This window comes from Micromys minutus, assembly GCF_963924665.1.
Source record: "Micromys minutus genome assembly, chromosome: 6".
NCBI classification, from domain to species: Eukaryota; Metazoa; Chordata; class Mammalia; order Rodentia; family Muridae; genus Micromys; species Micromys minutus.
The window spans coordinates 27,785,954-27,791,563 of record NC_137975.1 but is presented as its reverse complement, the minus strand read 5'-3'; the positions used below and the strand labels follow the sequence as shown (position 1 = coordinate 27,791,563).

General features: G+C 45.6%; 1 pseudogene across 1 annotated transcript; it reads left to right on the top strand.

The window, feature by feature from the left end:
- The first annotated feature begins 307 nt into the window (after nucleotides 1–307).
- Nucleotides 308–972, top strand: LOC308421738 (protein C1orf43 homolog; annotated as a pseudogene). The gene has a single exon. The product of its transcript is annotated as a protein C1orf43 homolog (transcript).
- Nucleotides 973–5,610: the final 4,638 nt, after the last annotated feature.

Below are 5,610 nucleotides of genomic sequence, written 5' to 3'. Positions count from 1 at the left end.
ATGGCTGGCCAGTCCCCTTCAGAAATGCATCTGTCTGTCCATATACAAATTTGTAATTATTGTAAGTAAACAAAAACTCGCATATGAAGAGAAGATTCTGCCTTAATTCTTCTACAAACCAGCCGCTCCCCCAGGGAAGGTCCTATTGCTTACCGTGCCCCGTCCACAGTGTTTTCGGGTGGACTCTAGTCTGGTTTTTCACCGAAAACCATATGGAAATGGCGGGAGAGCCCCGGGGAACCTAGGTGGCCCTAGAAACCTAAGCCTGTGTGAGCTCCCGAGCAGCACGGTGGGGATATTGTAGCAGATGTTCGTGGAGACAGAGGTGATGTCATACAGGAGCCTGGACTTAAGAGAGATTGGCATTCAACTATCCAGGGCTCAGGATACCAAGCATGAACCCCAGCTCCTTGCAGATGATGATGAGAAGCAGCTGGAAACCCAGGGGGTTCAACGTTGCTACAATTGTCCATACAGGATGAAAGCTCCAAATGCCATCCATGCCTCTCAGACCTCCTTTCATGCTGAAGGCCGGCTCCCTCGTTCTTGGGTAAGAATTCCTGCTCCTACTTGCTAGATCTGTGAAACACTAGCACTCTTTTCAGTAGTGTCGGAAGGGCCCTAATGGACGAATATAAGACAGCCCGCTATGGGACAGGGTCTTTGGCCATATCAGGAGGCCTTGAGTGAGCTGGCCCCTGTGATCAAAGCACAAATTGGGAGCTCTCAGAGACACCACCAGTCAGCAGCCAAAGACCTAGAAATGTCACCAACAATTATCCAGGTCATACACCTGCCCTCCAGTCTGAAGAGAAAACACCCAACACCAAACACTTCCTGCAACTAAAGAACTTTAAAGACAACCACAGTACACTGGAGGGCACACTTGTGTGCCCTGTGTGCACTCGGGATACCTGGTTCAGAAGACTCGAGACTTTATTGGCTGAAGTATTCTCACAGAGCAGTGTCTAAAAAGCCATTCCCAACTCTTTCTTACATTGGCTAAGACCTCAGTATCTCCTAGTAGCACTTCTGGATTTAGATTCAAATGTCACTCTTAAAATTTTTGTTGAGGATTCCTTTAAAATCTTCGATTGATTTTGACTGTAATTCACCTGCCCTGCTCAGTGCTGTTTCATCCTGAAGATGCAAATTGAGGTGAGGTACCTTCTATGTCTACCCCATTGCACTCCACTGAATACAAAGATTTGGGTTTAGAGCATCTCAGATTTGATTGGTGGAAAAGTCAGTCAGGACCTCATGGGGAGAGGAGACTGAGTAATCAGATGGAATGTCCTCTGGAATTTTGGTGCTCCATGTAAACCATGGGTATTATGACATGAAGGGGAAAGATCTGTCCCCACTTTTACCCAACACTATGACACATAAAAAGGAATGTTCTGGCACTTGGCATAACCTATGCCGAGATGGTGAGACAATGTGTGACATTAGAAGTGGTTTCCTCTAATGTCAGTATTAGTCCCAGTTTACAAATTATTTAATGAAACTAACTACTATAAAACCATGAAGCAGGGGGAGGAGGGGGGAGGAGGGGGGAAGAGGGGAGGAGGAGAAGGAGAAGAAGACAAAGAAGAAGGAGGGGGAGAAGGAAAAGGAGAAGAAGAAGAGGAGGAAGAGGAGGAGAAGGAGGAGGAGGAGGAGAAGGAGAAGGAGAAGGAGGAGGAGGAGAAGAAGAAGAAGAAGAAGAAGAAGAAGAAGAAGAAGAAGAAGAAGAAGAAGAAGAAGAAGAAGAAGAAGAAGAAGAAAGTCCCTTTTCTGACTAATCACTTATCTTTACGCTTTGAAAACTCCATCCTCCCAACATGCATGGCAGCCTTGCAAAGCATCTCCCAGGGAGCCAACGACTGCAAATATAGGTTAACAGAAAACTACGTGCCGTGAGTTACCAGTACAGCACACTCATACAAGTGTGTCGGCTTTTCTAAGCCCCGCATAGAATGCTCTCCTTCCTGCCTTGGCTAATTCAAAACTGCACAGGAACACTAGACAGGAACAACACACATGAAAACTTCCCTTCCGGTCAGGGTCAGGATGTAGCATTTTTACTTCACGTACAATGAACACATTCCTTTCCTTTTTCACTTTTCAATGATGGTGTGTCGGGCAGGAGAAACAACAGGACTCTGCACTTCCGAAATTTCACTGTTGGGGCATTCATTAGGTAGAACAAAGTGATTTCCACGTGACATTTTTTCAGAGGCCAAATACTTCTCCCCAGGAAAAGAAAGATGTGGCCAGGCCTTATAGCTTCCCTGGTGACTCTAGTATCCTCTTGCCCTTCCTTCCTGCCCCTTCCTGACCGTGCCACATCCTTTGTTACCAAGATAGCTTGTTTACAAAAATCGAGGATCAGTTACTGAAAACAAGTGGCCGGTGCTTTACCTAGGGTGTGTGATCCAGACGCTAGCACAAACATTGAGGAAGAAGCCAGTGTGGCCTGTCCTCAGCCTTGGCTTCTCTTACTGAGAAAATCTGAACTTACAAAATTGTCTCTTGGATACAAGAATTTCTTCTCTAGATTAGAAGTGTAAATGTGCAAACCACAGATGTTTTTAATTGAATTTCTCTCTTGATGTTCTCCCATAATGTTACAAGTTATCGAAAATGCACCCACGTGTTACTTTACTAAAGACAATCGGCACGCCCCATAAAACCCTGGGTTCCTTTCTATTCACTCCGTTCACAATGCATAAGGCCATCTCCAAAACAGCTCAGCCAACCTTTGAGTACTGACCCTTCCTTCTCCTCTGAAACACTCTTCCTCCACCTTGGCCAGGCCAAGGGCTTCAAGTCAAGCTGAGCTTCCTCCAGGAAGCCTCCCACGATATCCACCCCCTTACCGGTGTTCATGCTTTTCCTCTGTGATTCCCATAGTCTGGGGTAGTTTCCCTTATCAGAGCATTTGCCACCTTGTGGTGGAAATGGCTGCTTCTTCCCTAACTTCCTCCTAAGGGCAGGGTCTCTTGGGGACACTCTGCACCTGGCAGTACCTAGCAAGATGGCACAGAGTAACCGAATGTGACCTGAGTATAAACTTCTTGAGAAGTCAGAGATAGCAGTGAGGATTTAATTCACCTCAACAACTGAATGCTAACTGACTCACTTCCCCTCAGCCCGGGTTCCAGATCACGTGTTCTCTCCATTCTTTGATCAGCCTCAATTCTTGCCCACATAAAATTTCACCCTCTGGGTCTTCATGGGACCAAATGCTGCCAGTCATTCGGCTCTTGAGACTCACCCTCAGTGCCACACGCCCAAAGAGACCGCACCTGATCATCCAGTCTGAATGAACTACCTGAGCATTCAGTGCCATTTGTTTTTTTTTTTTTTTTAAATTGGATATTTTGTGTATTTACATTTCAAATTTTATCCCCTCCCCCCACCACCCCTCCCCCTTGGTGCCATGTGACAAGCAACATTTGGGCTTATGTGCTATGAGTGGCTCATGGTACAAACTGATCTTGTCAGTCACTATCATCAGAGTCTCAGTGAAGATGGATGGAGACCACGCGTGTCTCATCTGTGTTCCCAAAACTGCAGGCCTTAGCGGTGGCGTAGGTGCTGAATGGAATACGGACATGGATGATTGAGCAATCTATGTCATCCACCAGCAGATACGCAGGAAATGAGAGACCTTGGAACAGTCATCCCTAAACAGGTATCAAGGATGTTGCCATCGACTCTCTCCCCTCAGGGCTCGGGGAACCCTGCAGAAGAGGAGGCAGAAAGAGTGTAAGAGCCAGAGGGATGGCAGCACCAACTAAACAAGGCCTTCTAAATCAACAACATATATGTGAGCTCAGAGATGGAAGCAGTCCGAACAGGGCTTACACGGGTCTGCACCAGACAGGGTCCTACAGGTGAAAACGGAAGTGGACATAGCCCCCATTTCTAGTCCAAAAACTATCTCCAACTAATAACCACTTGTGAATGAAAGTGTAGTTTGAGCCAAGAGAGTCTCACTGAGAAAACAAACTACTCTTAAGGGTAGACTGCATGTCCAGCAGGGGCTGGCTAACATAAAATAAACCCATGACCAAGTGTTTTAATCAGCTATGTAGAGACGACACGACCAAGGCAACTCTTACAAGAAGAAAACATTTAATTGATTGGTTTACTTACAGGTTCAGAGGTTTAGTCCATTTTCATCATGGCAGGAAGCATGGTGCCACACAGGTAGACATGATGATGGAAAAGGAGCTGAGAGTTCTACATCTGGACCCACAGGCAGCAGGAAGAGACACTGGGACTGGATTGGGCTTTTAAAACACCAGTCTACCTGACATTGACACACTTTCTCCCACAAGGCCACACCTGTTGCAGTAAAAATAAAAAGGGTTCTGTTGCTACCAATCTACAAGGTCTCACTCTGCGAGAGCAGCTCCAGTGTGGAGCTGAACACCCGGTATCTTTCTCTACCATGCAGTCCCCTAGGCTGTTAGTTACCATAGTTACCAAGCCTTGTACACACACACACCTCATTCCACCCCTACCACCACTCCCTGCACTGGATCTGCACACTCCAGCTGCCTCTCAGCCATTGCTTTCACACACGCTCTTCCACAGCCCAGTAAAATCATGACTCAATAATCCATAACTTATCAAACAGATTTATATGTTAAATTCTCAATCCACAGTCTATCCAAGCAATAAACTTACAACCAGTTGACAAAGATATAAACCACCCACCTAGATAAGATAAACTGACCTATAAAAAAAATCCATCCCTAGAAAGTATACATATCTCCCCATGGCTACTCAGCCACTTGGACAGAGTTGATTCATCCTCATCTTCCATCCTTGAATCTTCTGCTTTCTCCTTCTCTTCCTTCTTACCAAAACTTTGTCCCCACCCCACTCTCTACTGTCCAATCATGTATCACCTTGATATTAACCTACAAGGCCACACCTGCTAATCCCTCTCAAATAGTGCCACTTCCTAATAACCAAGCACTCAGAAAAGCAGGCACACGCAACCCCTTACTCTATAAAATGGGTACTGAGGTGGAAAAGATCACTCAACCTCACTGGACACCAGCTTACCTCCAGGTTCAGCAAAGATTTTGTGTTGAGGAAATGAGGTAGAGGCTGATACAGCAGGACACCCAATTTCCTCTTCTATCCTCACACCTACATGCATCACACATAGAGAGAGAAAGAGAGGAGGAGGAGGAGGAGGAGGAGGAGGAGGAGGAGGAGGAGGAGGAGGAGGAGAAGGAGAAGGAGAAGGAGAAGGAGAAGGAGAAGGAGAAGGAGAAGAAGAAGAAGAAGAAGAAGAAGAAGAAGAAGAAGAAGAAGAAGAAGAAGAAGAAGAAGAAGAAGAAGAAGAAATAAAACAATACCAACCATCTCATTATTGCCAGGGCTCACAGAGGTGAATTAATTAAATGTGCTAAGGTGTGGAGCTTTTCACCATGAGAAAAGGTTCAATAAATAATGGTGATTAAAATGATCATCATTCTCAATAAAGTGGTTACTCCAGCAGTCTTTGCTTGCCAGAGAATCATGGTTCCAAATGTTAAGTTATGTGACTTCACTTCTCAAAGAACTTTGTTGGAAGTCCAAAGTTCACAAGGCTGCACACTGGTT